The sequence below is a fragment of the Rhinoraja longicauda genome, chromosome 5, assembly GCF_053455715.1.
Source record: "Rhinoraja longicauda isolate Sanriku21f chromosome 5, sRhiLon1.1, whole genome shotgun sequence".
NCBI classification, from domain to species: Eukaryota; Metazoa; Chordata; class Chondrichthyes; order Rajiformes; family Arhynchobatidae; genus Rhinoraja; species Rhinoraja longicauda.
This window is the reverse complement of record NC_135957.1, coordinates 44,337,979-44,355,474: the sequence shown is the minus strand read 5'-3', so window position 1 is coordinate 44,355,474 and position 17,496 is coordinate 44,337,979.

The window sequence follows — 17,496 nt, the reverse complement described above, 5'->3', positions numbered from 1 at the left end:
AAGATGTTTATAGGATATTGCAACAGAAACACAAGTTCATTAAATCTGGCTGTCCGCTAAATAGATTGCTCAATCTCTGCTGTTGACATAATTGTTCATTGGGGTGGCATTTCATAGAGAGGAAATATAAGAATCGGTCCAGACCCAAGCATTCTCAGGGAACACAGCACTGCTGGAGATGCAGCCAACGAGATGTGCAGTCAAACCAAGGTTCTACCTGACTTCTCAAGATTCCAATTTTAAATGGCTCTTGGGAAATTTCCCTGGGGTCTTGGGAAAATCTTAACCATCCACAAATATCAATCAATTTTATGTTGTTGTCTGTGAACAAACTAGTTGCCATGTTACCTACATTGCAATTTTGAAATTCATTTGTTGGTCATGAAAGGTGCTCTAAATATACAACCCAAAAAAACTGCAGATGCTGGAAATCTGAAATGAAAACAGAAAGCTCATAAGTGATAGGAGCAGAATTAGGCCAATCGGACCGTCAAGTCTATGCCATTCAATCATGGCTGATCTATCTCTCCCTCCTAACCCCATTCTCCCGCCTTCTCCCCGTGACCTCTGACGCCCATACTAATCAAGAATCTATCTATCTCTGCCTTAAAGTGCTGGAAAAACTCAGCAGTTCAGGTCACAGTTCAGCAGTAAGTTTCCAACATTTTCTGTGTTTATTTATAAATGCAAGGTCTCCTTTCTGGAAAACAAGAAGAAATGAGCCTAACAAGCAAGGCCTCAGGAAACCATAAATCCACTTAAAAACGATTTTTATCTTTGAAAGCTAATGTCTGAAGTTATTAAACCGTTACTTCTGCATGCTAAGCTCAGTATTTAAAAGGGGGGGGAAAGAACATTATAGATATTTAACACTGATTGTGAAAGTGCACCACAAAAGATGCAATTTAGCATTTCAAGTGTTCAATGAATCATCTCTAAGTAATCTATGGATTCAATTATAGCAACTTTTCCACATTCCAACTAAACTCAAAGTTTTCTTTCTCTGTTCTTTTAACCTTCAGGTGTATTTCCTCTCTGAAGAGTTTTTCCAATCGCCCAGTTTAATATTGGTGGAAATCCTGCAGAAATAGAAATGATAAACCTTGACAATGTTTGTCCAATGTTTGGAAGAAAATTATGTTGGGGAAATACATGATTCTAAAGTGGAATGTGTCCAACAGACTCTGAACAAAAATGTTTAAAAACTATATATTTAGATCAATGAATTAGTTCTGTCATCTTAGCAACTGTTTCATTGCAATGGACACAATGTAACTTCTTCCTTCTATTTGGAACTAGTTACATGTTGGCTTTACCACTCTTAACATCAGAAGGCAGCTGAGGAAGCGAACCTCCGTATGTTCACAAATAACTAAAGTTCAAATTTTTGGCTTGCAGTTCTATCCCAGATTTTTCTTCTTGATGCAAAAAATCGTATTTACACTTTCATCTTCCTCAAAATGTCGGGCATTTGACATCAGAGCCTTCATTATTTCTCCCTTGGGATTTTCAAATGGCAATGCGAAGTCCCAAAGATTTGTCCAGCTTACGTTTGTGTCATTTATTTTGTACTTTTCGTTCTGAAAAAAACCCTGTAACTGATCACTTTAGAAAATTAAAGCAGGTCTAAACAGCACTAGGTTAAAAACTCTCTTCAGCATTCCTCAAAGCTGTCCACCTTTATCTTTTGGTGATATTCCGCTTATCTTAATTAGCTTCTTAATGTGGTGACTATTAAGGTTAAAATCCTTTGTTTTTATATTCTTTTCTAATTTAAAGCTATTAATGACGTTTTTGCCTTGCAGTTTACAGTAATTAGAGAATTATTTTGTGTGCTGCCCTCTACAGGAGATCTGAGATGTGTAAAAAGTGACAGCCATCTTAAACACATCATGTTGAAGAATCCTTACTGAGTTGTGCAGTGTACACTGGGCAGTGGGCAAGTCCTACATGGGACTTGTACGGGATTTGGACGACCCCGCCCCCACGGTGTCTCCACTGTCTTGTGTGCATGCCACATGTACAGTCGGCAAGTCGTTGGTTCCAGCGGCTTTAGGGCTTGTCTACCTAGCATGTGAAGCCTGGGTTCGGCAGATTGCACAGAGAAAACCACCAGAAGGTTCAATGGGCAGAAAGACGATCCCAGCAAAGCGTCGTGGAGCGCAAACAGGGCAGAGTGAGATACGCAGGACACTTCTGACCATCCACTGCATCCTGACCTGTCCCCAGCCGTCCCGACTATGTCTTGCTGCTGGAACCCAATAGGCCAGGACGAGAGAGTGAGGCGGACGATCTGCGCAACTCCCCCTCACTTAAATCCAAGTCAAGCGCAAGTCATGACTTCAATCCCATACCGTGCAACCTCAAGTCCTGTGGCGATGGGAGAGTGGCGAAGCAGCAGGTGTGGATACACTGGAAGCTGTAGTCACGAACCTGCACACAGGCGGCCCAGGGCATAGGGTCGCTCTCTACTGGACCGAAGCAGCAATGGAGTTCAGCAGCCCCCCGGGTGTCTGAGCAGTCCTCTTTACATGCTCACCTCCATGGAGGAAGGGGCTAGAAAAGGTGCCTCAAACATAGCCTGCTTCACCTTGGCCAGCATACCGCGGCTGGTGGGCATCGCAATCAGCGGTCGAAATAATAATAAAAAACAAGTTGAAGGTGCTCAACCTTGGCACGTGGAACGTGCGAACCCTGCTGGACAACATCGTGGCAGATAGACGCATTGCAGAGGCCCAGAGGAAACGCACCGCGCGCAAGGCCCGGGCTACCTCCACTTCCACTGCAGCACCCATCCACTTGGGTCCTACGTGTGGGCGTGCCATCCGGGCCCGGATTGGCCTCACCAGTCACTTCCGGACCCACAGTCACCAATCCTCCAACTGAAAGTGAAGTTATGGTCATCTTCGAACCCAAAGGACGAACAACAACACTGGAAATATATGTTGAAATATTTACTTCAATAGAAAATTAAATGATGTAAAATAAAGAGGGCAGAAATGAAGCACTGAATGAAAGCATTGAACAGTAACATTGGCAGGATTGAGGCAGCACATATACTGAAGCAGAATTGTATTTTTCAGCAATAAGTAAAATATTTTAAAAATTGACCGATGTCTTTTTCTGGCATTTGTAGTGGTTTTCTATTGAGTAAATACAGCAACCACACCTTCCATCTGTTTTAACCAAGTGGGACTAGTTCTACCAAGAAAGGACTAGAATAAAGGGAGTGACAATTACGATACAATATGATATGATAGAACTTTATTTATCCCAGGAGGGAAATTGATCTGCCAACAGTCATAAAACACAAAATACATGAAACATGAAATTAAAGTGGCAAGTGCAAGGGTTGGGGATGTGCAAAGATTGGGTAAAAGGGGGGGGGGGGAAGGATAGATGGTCTATCCCACGACAGAAGGGAGAGGAGTTATACAGTTTAATAGCCACAGGGAAGAAGGATCTCCTGTGGTGTTCTGTACAGCATCTTGGTGGAACCAGTCTGTTGCTGAAGGTACTCCTCAGGTTGACCAGTGTGTCATGGAGTGGGTGAGCTGTATTGTCCAAGATGCTCTGCAGTTTGAGGAACATCCTCCCCTCCAAGACCACGGCCCATGAATCCAACTCCGCCCCCAGGATGGAGCCAGCCTTCTTGATGAGTTTATTAATCCTATTGGTGTCCGCGGCCTTCGCCCTGCTGCCCCAGCACATGGCAGTGAAGAAGATGGCACTGGCTACTGCTGATTGGTGGAACATCTGCAGCATCCTACTTCAGATGTTGAAGGAGCGGAGTACAACCAGCTCTGTCACTTCTTGTACAGGGTGTCAGCGTTCCTGGACCAGTCCAGTTTAATTAGACAATTAACCTGGCCCCTGATAATAAAGGGGTCTGATGAAGAAGAAGAATCATGTCCCTTTAGAATAATCACTGTTGGTAATGTGGGCATTGATAAATGCATTGAAAGGGACCATTTAAGTTCTATGGGACTTCCATAATCTTTGTAAATGTAACAGTTCCTTGAATCACATCTCTTTATTTTCTATATGTTAAATATGTATTTTAAGATCTAATACTTGTTCTTTCAATATCTCACAGGGAAAGACCAGGTGATGTAGGGAGTTTTGATTTGTGAAATTTCTGTTTTATGGTCATTTTATGCCGTATTATCATGATTTTTGTGATCGGACTGATAAAACAATTCAATACAACATTGACAAAATGAAAAGATTGCATCATCTCCCTATCTGAGCTGCTGAGGGAAATGAAACTTCTTTTTCATTCACCTTCCACGTAGGGTGGCTACCTGTATTTATTTGTATGGCACAGTCCCAAGCTACAAAAATATCTGACCGAATCCTGTGCTGCATGACTGCAAGACTGATTCTCAAATAACTCTGTAAATTCCATAAAGCAGCTCATTTTTATGGTAGCAGAAAATGGGATGAATCACGACTTAACCTTTTTTAGTGATGTATTTGGGCCGAAGATAACAAAATACTGGAACGGCAATTTGATGTTCTCCCAAAGAGAAATTGTTGTTTTCTACCTCCACCTCACAGGGAGGCATGGTTTGGGTTAAATTGTGTTTTTGATAACTTGTAGTGTCCCAAGTGAGACTTTAAATAGTCATTGCACACAAATTATTTAGGCGATAGGATGGAAAGCCACTGTTCTAGTTATCTGGTAACAGAAGGATGGGAGTAATGCAAACAGTATAAAATGCAAGCATAAAAATGCAAAGATGATAAAAGATTTGTCAAAAGATCAAAAGTTTTATAATTGGATTTCAGTGCAGACAAGTGTAAAGTCATTCAATTTAGATCTAAAAGCCGATAGAATAAATTGGATAGCTGATCTTTTTGCTTCAAGGTCTGGAGGACAAAGAGGAAAAGTTAGGCTTCTGCAAAGTAAATGTCTCGAAGGTTTAAGTTATAAGGAATAATTATACAAATCTTAATTGTATTTCCTGGGTTTTACAAAGGGATGTTTAAAACTAAAATAAAAATAACATTTTCTATGTTCAGTCTCCCATCCAATTCTTAATTGTTTTTCAGGAACGAGAAGGTAACATTTGTGCATTTTAGGCAGAGAAACAAAATTGATTATCAGCCTCGCAAATGAAAAAAAAAGTGACAGACAATCACCATCACAAATCATGTTCAATCTCCAAGTTCAATTCAGAAATTGGGGGTTGGGGTTAAAAATAAAGGGAAGAGAGAGAAAGAGCACACACAAAGTGGGTAGGAGAGCACTTTACTCTCTCGCCACAATGATCCAAAGGCTTTACTTGCAGAGATGATAAATGAGCGGTAGATAGGACGGAGGAAACATCTCTGATCGGATGAGGTTTGGGTTGCCCATGTGATTCTGCTGTTTACAGAGTCATCTGTTTGAGAGATTAATGAAGGTCTTGAGAGAGAAACTTGAAATATTAAGCCATCCCTTCATTATTATTAGATTAGCATTCCACATCTCACGTACTGATAGTGATGTGGGAATACCTTCGCAAGACTGCATCTGTTCAAGTAGTTCACCACGAACAATTAGGCATTTAAATAAATGCTTTCAGCAATGCCCTCATCCTGTGCAACAGGCATACAAGTACTAACATCTGAGTTGATGGAAAGGGGAGGTAGTTATTGTTATGTGATTCCTGGATAGTCAGTTCTTCCTGGAATTACTCTTCGCCATTGATATGAAGTTTAATATTGCGATGTCTGTGCTGAACATGATGTCAAATTAAACTAATCCCTTTTGCGTGCACATAATCTATATCTCTTAATTTCGGACATATTCCTGTGCCTATCCTGTGAGTGGGCAGATGCATGGCAGATGCAGTTTAATGTGGATGAATGTGAGGTTATCCACTTTGGTGGTAAGAACAGGAAGGCAGATTATTATCTGAATGGTGACAAGTTTGGAAATGGGGAAGTACAAAGACATCTGGGTGTCCTTGTTCATCAGTCACTTAAAGTTATCATGCAGGTACAGCAGGCAGTGAAGAAAGCTAATGGCATGTTGGCCTTTATGACAAGAGGAGTTGAGTATAGGAGCAAAGAGGTCCTTCTGCAGGGCCCTAGTGAGACTGCACCTGGAGTACTGTGTGCAGTTTTGGTCTCCAAATTTGAGGAAGGACATTCTTGCTATTGAGGGCGTTCAGCATAGGTTCACCAGGTTAATTCCCAGAATGGCGGGACTGTCGTATCGTGAAAGACTGGAGCGACTATACACTGTATACATTGGAATTTAGAAGGATGAGAGGGGATCTTATTGAAACATATGAGATCATTAAGGGATTGGACACACTAGAGGTGCAGGAAATATGTTCCCAATGTTGGGGGAGTCCAGAACCAGGGGCCAAAGTTTAAGAATAAGGGGTAGGCCATTTAGAACGGAGATGAGGAAAAACCTTTTCACTCAGAGTTGTAAATCTGTGGAATTCTTTGCCTCAGAAGGCAGTGGAGGCCAACTCTCTGGATGCTTTCAAGAGAGAGCTAGATAGAGCTCTTAATGATAGCAGAGTCAGGGGGTATGGGGAGAGGGCAGGAACGGGGTACTGATTGTGAATGATCAGCCATGATCACATTGAATGGCAGTGCTGGCTCGAAGGGTCGAATGGCCTACTCCTGCACCTATTGTCTATTGTCTATTATCAATACGTCTCTTAAATGTCACTATTGTATCTACTTCCACCACCACCCTGGCACTGTGGTTCCATATTTTCTCTTCAAACAACCCTCCACTTCAAACATACAGAGTAATCAATTGTACTTCTGGGAAGAATGATTGTAATTGAACATTAAACTTTTTAAATTTGGACTTGACTGGGGAACTTGAGATTGTTGTGGGGAGAGTAGGTAGTTTGAGGTTGCAGCCATCGCCATGTGAAAGAGCTCAGCCTCTGAATTCCCGGTGACTGCATGTTTGTTGAATGGCATGGCATGGAACCTAATTACTACAGGCTACAGCTGAGCAGTACATCAGGAAAGTGGCATGTCAGATGATGCAGTCCAGTGCCATGCTGAAGGTCACTGGGATTCTGGGGGTCAGGTCAACAGAAAAAACAATTGTGCACTTTCATAAGTAATGTATCCAGTTGTGAAATGAACAGCCCAAGAACTGATAAGAAAATGTAAGGTGGGTAAATTCAAAGCTCAAACTGGGACTGCAACAAATTATAAGAAAATATAAATTGGATTGTGAATAAAAAATATAATGTTTCTTTGTTATAGATTTTAAGAACAATGAAAACATGAAGGCCGAAGAGTCCATAGTTGTAAAGGTTATTTTCTTATTGGAGTCCATAGTTGTAAAGGTTATTTTCTTATACAAAAATCTAGAATAAAAGGCTCAAGGTCAAACCTTTTGTTCTCTTTTTGTTTAATTTCTAGCGTGACCTTAAATGATATACCAAACAGTGAGGTACATTTTTGCAAAATTAATGATAGAACAGAGCACTGAACCTTCACTTCAATTGGCATGTTGCTTGAAATAACCATTGAAATCATGAAGACCAAAAGTCTCACCTTCCTCTGGCGAGCAAAACCAGGCCTAAAATATTCCTCCTAGCATTCCCTTCCAAACTTAAATTCTAGGTACAAGAAATTGCTTTCCTCTCTGTGAAAAATGCAAAAAAAGCTTTGATGCTGGAAACACACAGCCAGTCAAGCAGTATCTGTGGAAAGAGAATCAAGTTTCAGATCTAAAGGGTTTTCAACGTGAAATGTTAACTTTCTCCATATGCTTCCAAACATAGGGAATATTTTCTGCTCTTTGTAAAACTTTCCCGGAACTACACAATGGCATGATTTCTGGTTCACAATATAAACAAGTTGAGGTGGAAAAATTATTCAGCATCAGGGGAAATTATATACCTTTGCTTCAACATGCGGCATGAGGGCTGTACAAAGGCAGCATTGGGGCAGAACCCATCTGTGGTTGTTCCAGTTTATTTATACAATAGAGCATGGTTTTCTGATAAGCAGAAATGCAAATGTTAGAAAGAGTTTCCTGTTCACCAATAAACAGCAAACATTTGCATGTTAGTCTCCACTTTGCCATGCAAGTACATTAGTGACATACAGTGGCAACTGACTAGTACTGCACAGTTTAACTCCGGAAGAAAGAGATCTCAAAGAAACATAAGTTTTGGAATGTCTAAATCTGCTAATGTCACGAGAAAATCTTTCATCCGTCTGACATGGGCTGTCATCATCTGGAGAACTTGAGTACAGGAGGCTTGGGTACACACCACTGGACTTAACCAACCATCGTTAGTGCTGTTTGATAGCAATTTGCCAGTGAGTGATCTGGAGGGTTTACCTCTCGCAGTCTCTCAAGCACTTTGGGGATTCGGAGGTCGGCTGCAGTGAGCGGCTGAGTGGTGGCTGTGTGGAGCGAGAGTATGCACGGTGTGGTGGAGGAGGGCATCAACATCATCGCTTGGCCAGGCCAACCCAACAACAACCCAGTGCCACCACAAGGACAACAGCCCTTAATGGCCAAGTTGAGACAATGAATTTGAGGGATATGTCATGGCACCTGAAAGTGCTGACTCTTTTTAGATTTAGATTTTGTTTTTAGATTTAGAGATACAGCGCAGAAACAGGCCCTTCGGTCCACCGGGTCCTTGCCACCCAGCGATCCCCACACACTAACACTATCCTACACCCACTAGGGACAATTATTTTTACATTTGCACAGCCAATTAACCTACATACCTGTACTTGGAGTGTGGGAGGAAACGGAAGATCTCGGAGAAAACCCACGCAGGTCATGGGGAGAACGTACAAACTCCATACAGACGGCGCCCGTAGTCAGGATCGAACCTGAGTCTCCGGCGCTGCATTCACTGTAAGGCAGCAACTCTACCGCTGCGCCACCGTGCCGCCCAGTATCTACTATCTCTATACTCTTGTACATGATTGTGAATCTGTATAGGCAGATTTTTATTGACATATGAATGAAATATATGCAAAGAGAGAATTTCACTGTAGCTAGGTACATGACAATAAAGTACCATTGAAACCATTTTTCCCTAACTCCATTCTGCCCCATTACTACCATGCATTTTGAAGATAGAGTTTGAGCAAACTTGCCAATATTTTATTTAATAGAAACATAGAAACAGAAAATAGGTGTAGGAATAGGCCATTCAGCCCCTCGAGCCATTCAATATGATCATGGCTGATCATCCAAAATCAGTAACCCGTTCCTGCTGTCTCCCATATCTCTTGATTCTGTTAGCCCTAAGAGCTATATCTAACTCTCTCTTGAATACATCTTCTGCAGATCAGAAGCATTTTCAATACAAGGCATCATAAAACAATCCACTCTTTTGGCTTTTTGGTTGCTCTGCTTTTGAGTTTATTTGGTATGGTTTTCAATATGTATTTACAATCAAAGACATCTTTCCATTGACCAGATCAGCAGAGTGAGCAGTGTAATTGAAGTGCCATTCTGAACATTCTAACCAGAGCTACACGTTTCATAGACAATTCAGAGAAGCAATGCTATGATTTGCTCCATTCATGAAAGCAAAGCATTCAAAATAAGAGGGTCTTGTGAACTCTATCCTGATACTTAATAGGATTCCAGCTGAATTGCATGTGACGGAAAGGGAGTCAGCAGAGTAGGGCAAATTTGGATATCTTAGACACGGAACCAAGAATCGAATGATGTGGTTGAAAAATATAAAACATTTTTTCTAACAGACATTCTTCGAGACAGTTTGCTGATACTGCGATCAAAGAAAATAAAGTACAAATTTACAATATGTTTACATCTATTTGCGAAATACACATTTACAAACATGAGATAGGAGTGGGTCACTAGGGCTCAAAAGAGAGTTCTGCCATTTGATAAGGTCTTATGTGATCTGACATTGACCCGAATTCCACATGGTGACATTTCACCATTTTGTTTATCATAAATCAATCAATGTCTGCTTAAAAGCAAACCAGCCTTTCAGAAAGAACGTTTCAAAGACCTCTATCTGCCCGTCTTAAATGGGTGATCTTTTAGCTTTAAATAATGATCTATCTTTACATTCTCCCATAAACGATGCTTTCTATCCTGCTAACATTCCTCAGCATCGTATACGCTTCAAACAAGACCTCCCGTAACATTCATGCCTGCAAGCTGAGCCAATATTGCCCCAGAACAATCATCCCAGTCCAGATATCCAGTAAACCTGCTCCAAACTGCTTCCAATCCATTAATATTTGTCCTTCAATAAAGCAATACTAAAGTGTTCCAGATGCGGTCTCACTGAAACCTTGAAGGCTGAAGATAACCTCCCTATGAATGTATAAATATCCCAATGACTGTTTTTTGACGAGTTCCTGGAATATTTCTGGGGTGGGGGAGAGAGAGAGATCGATTTGAGTGATGAACCAGACTAGTTGCACAACTCTCTGCAGTTTCTTGTGGTCCTGGGTAGAGCTGTCCCAAATCAAGCAGTGATGCATCCAGATCAGATGCTTTCCATAATGCATTTGCAGAAGTTGGTAAGACTTTCTTAGTCTATTGAGGAAGTGGAAGCATTGGAGTATTTTCTTGGCTGTAACTTTAATATAGTTAGTCCAGGACAAATTGTTGGTGATACTTACACCAAGTAAGTAGTTCTCAACCATCTCCACCGTTCAAATTCATCTGAATGAATTTCAGGTGGAACACAAGATGCTGATGGAACTATGGCACTGATGACCAGGAGTTACAATTCTCGCCACTCATGTTCCAACTGTAATAAATTGATAAAATGCTAAACTTGTAAAAATGAAAGCAAACAGTCTACTGTATTATTTTCTAAATCTCTATCAACGATATCCATTACCCTGGAGACAGGAAACTGCAGATGTTGGCATCTTAAACAAAATACAAAGAGGCGGAGGAACTCAGCTGTCAGGCAGCATCTGAGGACGGAATGGACAGATGACGTTTCGGGTTGGGACCCTTTTGCCCCAATCCGAAATGTCATCTGTTAATTTCTCCAGATATCCAGATGTCTAAAACCTGAAATACTACCTCAAAACTGAAATTATTCTTCAAGTGTTCAGTCATTGCTCCACAACAAACCATCCTTCATAAAACAATAACATTACATAACCAAGTTTTGAAACAATCATTTTGCATGATTACTACTACACATTTTTAATAATTTCTTCACTCACTGCGTTTAAAATCCTGGGGTTGAAACAATTGGGTTCTGATCATTTATAAGTCTTCGATTCCATGACATTGCATAATAGTTATTTTGCTTATCGAAATGTTGGCGAGGTTAATTAATTAGTAGGGTCTGTGGAAAGTCAAATCCACCACGACCTATATGGGCACAACATAATTTTTCAACAAGTCTGTCGTTTCCTTGTTTTCATTTGCAATATTGCCTACTCCTGTTTTCACAGGGCGTGTAACAGCTGTTATATTTAAACCAAAGTCATGATGACTTTGTCCTGGAAATTTGATTGTGTATGTGCACAAATGATATGAAGAATTAAAATTGCAAAACCTGATGGAAACCTTGAAGAAACACGGAACTGCAGATGTTATTTTACAAAAAAAGAAATAGTGCTGGAGTAACTGCAGGTCAGGCAGTATCCCTGGAGAAAGTGGATTGGTGACATTTCAGGTCCAAACACTTCTCCAGACCAATTGTGGAGGGGGGAGTTGGAAGGAGAAAGTTAGAAGAGAAGAAATGCAGGGCAAAGCATGTCAGGTAATAGGTGAACGCATTTGGGGGGGGGGGGGCACTGTGGGGGTTGATCGGCTGATGGTCGGACAAAGGTCAGATGCAAAAAAAGTTGAGACCAAAAGATCGAAGAGTTGCAAATGGTGAAGTCAGAGGAAGGAATGAATGTGGAGGAGGAATAGGTGTGAGTCCAGGTGGGACACAGGGGGGGGGGGGGGGGGGGGGTTGTTGGAGGATAACTAAAATTGGAGAAATCCATGTTCAGATCGAATGATTGCAACTTTAAAAGGTGGTTGGCAGCAACTCAAGAAAACTTCCTCCCCATCCTGAGAAACCTCAATCTGAATCATGGGTTCTCAACACTGGCAAAGTAAATTATAAATCACATATCTTACTTACCCTCTTGGAAAAAAATGACACCTTTCAGATGTGTCTTCATCTTCAATGGCAAAGAATTGAACAAGGAATGTTGACTTTCCCCAGCGACAAGTGGTAAGAAAGAAATCTAGATCCTTTTGCCCCTTCACTTTTTTGGTGAGGCATGAAAACCAGAACTAAGAAATTCATCACACCGTGCCTTTTTGTACTTGCAGTTGATCAAACCGCATGCATTTTTGCATCAGTCTACACAATGGAAGACACCAACAAAGTGCCTGAAATTCAAGAGAGTCACATGTGAAAGTTAGTGCAGTGATTAATACTAGGGAGAAGATGCTTGGGAAGCTGAAAGGACTGAAGGTGAACAAGTCACCTGGACTGGATGGACTGCATGGACTGCACCATAGGGTTCTGAAAGAGGTGGCTTTAGAGATTGCGGAGGCATTGAGAGTGACATTTCAAGAATCACTTGATTCAGGAGTGGTTTCAGATGATTGGAAATTGCCAATATTATCCCGCTGCACAAGAAGGGAGAAAGCAGAATAGTGAGTGGGAAATATAGGTCGGTTAGCCTAACCTCGGTGGTTGGTAAGATTTTAGAGCCCATTATAAAGGATGAGTTTACGGAGTACTTAGAAATTCACAATAAAATAGGCCGAAGTCAGCATGGCTTTGTGAAGGGAAGGTCTTGCTTGACAAATTTGTTGGAATTCATTGAAGAAGAGCAGGACAGACAAAGGAGAATCAGATGTAGTTTTCCTAGATTTTCAGAAAGCCTTTGATAAGGTGCCACACGGGAGTCTGTTAAGAAAAATGAGAGCCCATGGTATCAGAGGCAGATATTAGCATGGATAGCAAGTTGACTGGATGGCAGAAGGCATAGTGGCAATAAAGGGGGCTTTTTCTGGTTGGCTACCACTGCTACCAGGGCTCGGTGCTGGGGCTGCTGCTCTTCACATTGTTTCTTAATGATTTGGATGAGGGGATTGAAGGCTTTGTGGCCAAGTTTTCGGATGATACTACATAGGTGGAGGGGTAGGTAGAATAGAAAAAGCAGGGACTCTGCAGAAGGACTTGGACACGTAGGAAGTGGCAGATGGAATATAGTGTAGCAAAGTGTGGAGTTGTGCAATTTGATACTAGGAATAAAGGCGTAGACTATTTTCTAAATGGGGAGAGAATCCAGAAATTGGAGGTGCAAAGGGACTTGGGAGTGCTGGTACAGGTTTCCCAAAAAGTTAATCTGCAAGTCGAATGAGTAGTAAAGAAAGCAAACTCAATGCTTGCATTTATTTTGAGAGGGCTTGTAAACAAAAACAGGGATGTAACGCTGAGGCTTTAAGACGCTGGTCAGGTGACATTTGGAATATTGTGAGCAATTTTGGGCACCATATCTGAGGAATGATGTGCTGGCTCTGGAGAGGGTCCAGAGGAGATTTACAAGCATGATCCCAGGAATGAGTAGGATAACATATGATGAGCTTTTGACGGCACTGGAGTTTAGAAGACTGAGGGGGAGGCCTCATTGAAACATACAGAAAAGTGAAAGTCTTGGATAGAGTGGATGTGGAGAGGATGTTTCCACTAATAGAAAAGTCTAGGACTAGAGGTCATAGCCTCAGCATTAAAGGACTTCCTTTTAGGAAGGAGATGAGGAGGAATTTCTTTAGCCAGAGTGTGGTGAATCTGTGGAATTCTTTGCCACGGAAGGCTGTGGAGGCCATCAGTGGATATTTTAAAGTCAGAGATTAGTACAGGTATTAGTACAGCATTAGTACAGGTGTCAGAGGTTATGGGGAGAAGGCAGGAGAATGGGGTTAGGAGGGATAGATCAGCCATAATTGAATGGTGGAGACTTGATGGGCCAAATGACCTAATTCTGCTCCTATCACTTATGATACAAATTTCACCATCAATTTGTATCCCTAAGGACCATCAATACCCCTATCAGGAAAACGTTTAAACCATCCAAGTGCACATGGAAGTATGCAATATGCAGAGATTGGGCATGATCACATCATACTCGTGTCTTTCAGGTCAATTACTGGTTGATATCTGCAAAGGTGTTGTACTGTACAATCCATGGTGCTACAACCCATTAAGATAGCAAATACTTACCAGATTTATTTTGCAGTATTAGGTTCAGTCATTGAATATTACTGTGGGTATCAATCTCACTGATGATTTCCTCAACGCACTACTTCATTTCTATTCTCAGTGGTTTCCTGGGCCTTCAAGAATGCAAGATCTCCCTGCAAGTATTCATCTCGTCCACTGAGATTACCTGGATATGTAAACAAAAAGCATGCTCTCAAAAGAGAAATTCCTTCCAGTATCCACTGCAGAGACCAATGGTGCTCCTTATCTTCTTCAATTGACACAGGAAGCCACTGAACATAAATAAGCTATTAACTTGAATGACTAAAGAGACGAGCTATTTAAGTAACTTCCTCACAACCTTTTGTAAGAAGGGATCTTAGTTTTATACATTTATTTCCACATGGATAAGCCTAACAAAGCAGTTAATAAAACAAATGGGTTCCTAATTTTTTTTTGAGTCGAGAGGATGGAAACTTATGCTTGGCATAATTTTGATTCCAGTTGTAATGTTGTTCCAATAGATCCAAATTTTCAGAGAAGTTGAATGCTTTGATGTAGAAAAAGCTCAATGTTCAAGTAGCATAAATATGCAGACGAACTGAAGCTGGGGCCATCGTGAGAGCAGAAAATGCCTGGAGGTGGTTCACACGTGAAACATTTAAAGAAAATTGAGACAAAATGTCAAATGGTTGACGAGTTCAAGTGAGAAGAGATTGAGAGCGAGTTGCAAAAGAATTAGAAACAAAAACCTTTATGCAATAACAACAAGGACGTAGTCTGTCATAGGCAACTGGATGTATTTGGTAAGCAAGATGCATGAATTGGGCTCTATTTGTCATAATTCTCATTATGCTTGTGGACCATACGCTCAGATCAACTTTTGTCATTTGTTGACACCTTTACTTCAACAGTTTGAAACAATTGAAAAAGCATAGTTGAATGAAAATAAATAACCCAATCAGAAACATGGTTTTACACACAAGCAGTTAATGCAAACTTTAAACCAAATGGAATATTGTAATTCACTTCTTGGTGATTGTGAATGATGCACAGACCACAATTTGCAGCATTTACTTCTCCCAAAACCTCTCTCAAATTAGTGAAAAATGTTTCAATTAAGATACTACATAATGAGTTAGTATCTTTATCTTTATGAGTTAGCATCACTTTTAAGTGATGTAATGACAAAGAAAATATGTAACCCAGCAAACCATCAGCTTGACTAAAATAACCCAAAGCAAACACATTGTTGTTCATGTATATATAATCATACATATTATTCAATTTTGTCTTCAATGGTGCATTCACACATTTCCAATTAGTTTATCTGCATCTTATTGGAGACATTTGAACTCTCTTTAATCAGACTTTCAATGTTACAGCTTGCACTAAATGTTGTACCCTTTCTGTGCACTGCGGACGGCCTGATTGAATTCATGTGTAGTCTTTGCTTTTCACTGCACCTCAGTACACTTGGTAATAATAATAAACTAAGCTAAAAACTAAACCAAAATCGATATTTCTGCTCAAGCTTGTGCTATTTTATTTTTGCTTCCACGTCACGTCCACCTACGTATTTCAATTAGCACTCCAATGCCTATTCTGGGAATCAGACTTTCTGAAAATGGTCTTCAAAATAATGGTAGGTGCACAAGTGGAGCACAAAGATTTAAAGAATGGTAACATATGAATAAAACACCAGCTACATTTAGTGAATCCTGCACTTAAAATAATTCAGAACAGCCTGTTTTATTACAGTGTTTTAGGTTCTGGACAAATTGTAACAAATAAATCATTTTTTATAGATTTACAAAACAAAATGTAAGAAAGTTTTCTGATATAGCTTTAGACAACACCCTCTTAAACAGCTAATGAGGCCAACTACCTGGGATGTTTCATGTTATTTATTTGGAAGCTTCAAACGGAACAGAATCATGTTAACTAGTTGTTAACTATTTGTTAACTATCATGTTAACTATTTGTTACTCCACAGAAGTTTTTTTCACGTGCTGAACATTAGCAGCATTTGTTGTTTTTCCTCAAACAGAAGTTTTGGATTAAGACTGCACAAGTATTGAGAAATAAACCTGAACCTTTTGTCTATTGATTAACAGGAAAATGATTAAATCCAGACAAACAGTAACCCAATTCATAGAATGTTATGGCCAGTGTTAACGTTCACACATAGTTAGTTACCTGTTCCAACTGAGCACTTCCATGTAGCTTGGCAGTGTTTTTGAAGCAAGTGCATGCAGAAACATTGGTGGCAGTTTGTTGAGATAGTTCAATTCTGCAAATATTTCCCCTACTTGAAATCCCAACATCATTTGCCATTTAAAAACTGAAAATATGAACAAGGTTGTCAGCATTCACCAAGAGCCGTGTTTAATCTTTGAAACGCAATAAATCTTTAACAATGAATTACTGCACAACACATACTGTGCAGACTCAATTCCAGTCAAATCCTGTTTCTATCTTTAATTTTATACGCAAAAATAACAAACTGATGAGTTGAAAGATTTAAATACAAATACCTCAGTGCAATGGCATTTCTTCAAAATTCATATTATGTTTAGTAATGTGTAAAATTAATCTTAAATGTGCACTATATGTTCCCAAAAATAATTTCTGCAACAATCCTGCCGAATTCTGTGAATGAAGTTTAATTCACAGGCACTATAACAAAACACTCAAGTCAAGTCAAGTCAAATTTATTTGTCACATACACATACTCGATGTGCAGTGAAATGAAAGTGGCAATGCCTGCGGGTTGTGCACAAAATCTGATGTATCTGCATGGTTAGACAAAGGGAAGTGAAAGTTTACAAATTGGCACTGTTTTTGCCGGTTATGTTTTGAAACCATCGAAAGGTGATTTTCAGTTACAGAACTCAGGCAAGTTCACTTTGGACAAGTTACATGTTTTACAAGAGCTAACTTCAGTTCTTGAAAAGCTACATTATCTGCACTTGAAATGCATGTCTGCTGTATTCTCAAACCACTGACGTAATTATCATATCATATCATATCATATATATACAGCGCGGAAACAGGCCTTTTCGGCCAACCAAGTCCGCACCGCCCAGCGATCCCCGCACATTAACACTATCCTACACCCACTAGGAACAATTTTTTTTATTTTTTTACATTTACCCAGCCAATTAACCTACATACCTGTACATCTTTGGAGTGTGGGAGGAAACCGAAGATCTCGCAGAAAACCCACGCAGGTCACGGGGAGAACGTTGTTGCTGAACGTTGAAGTGCCAAACCACCATGCGTGCCCTCTCACCCATCCTCAGCAATCATAGATTTAGGGTCTCGCTTG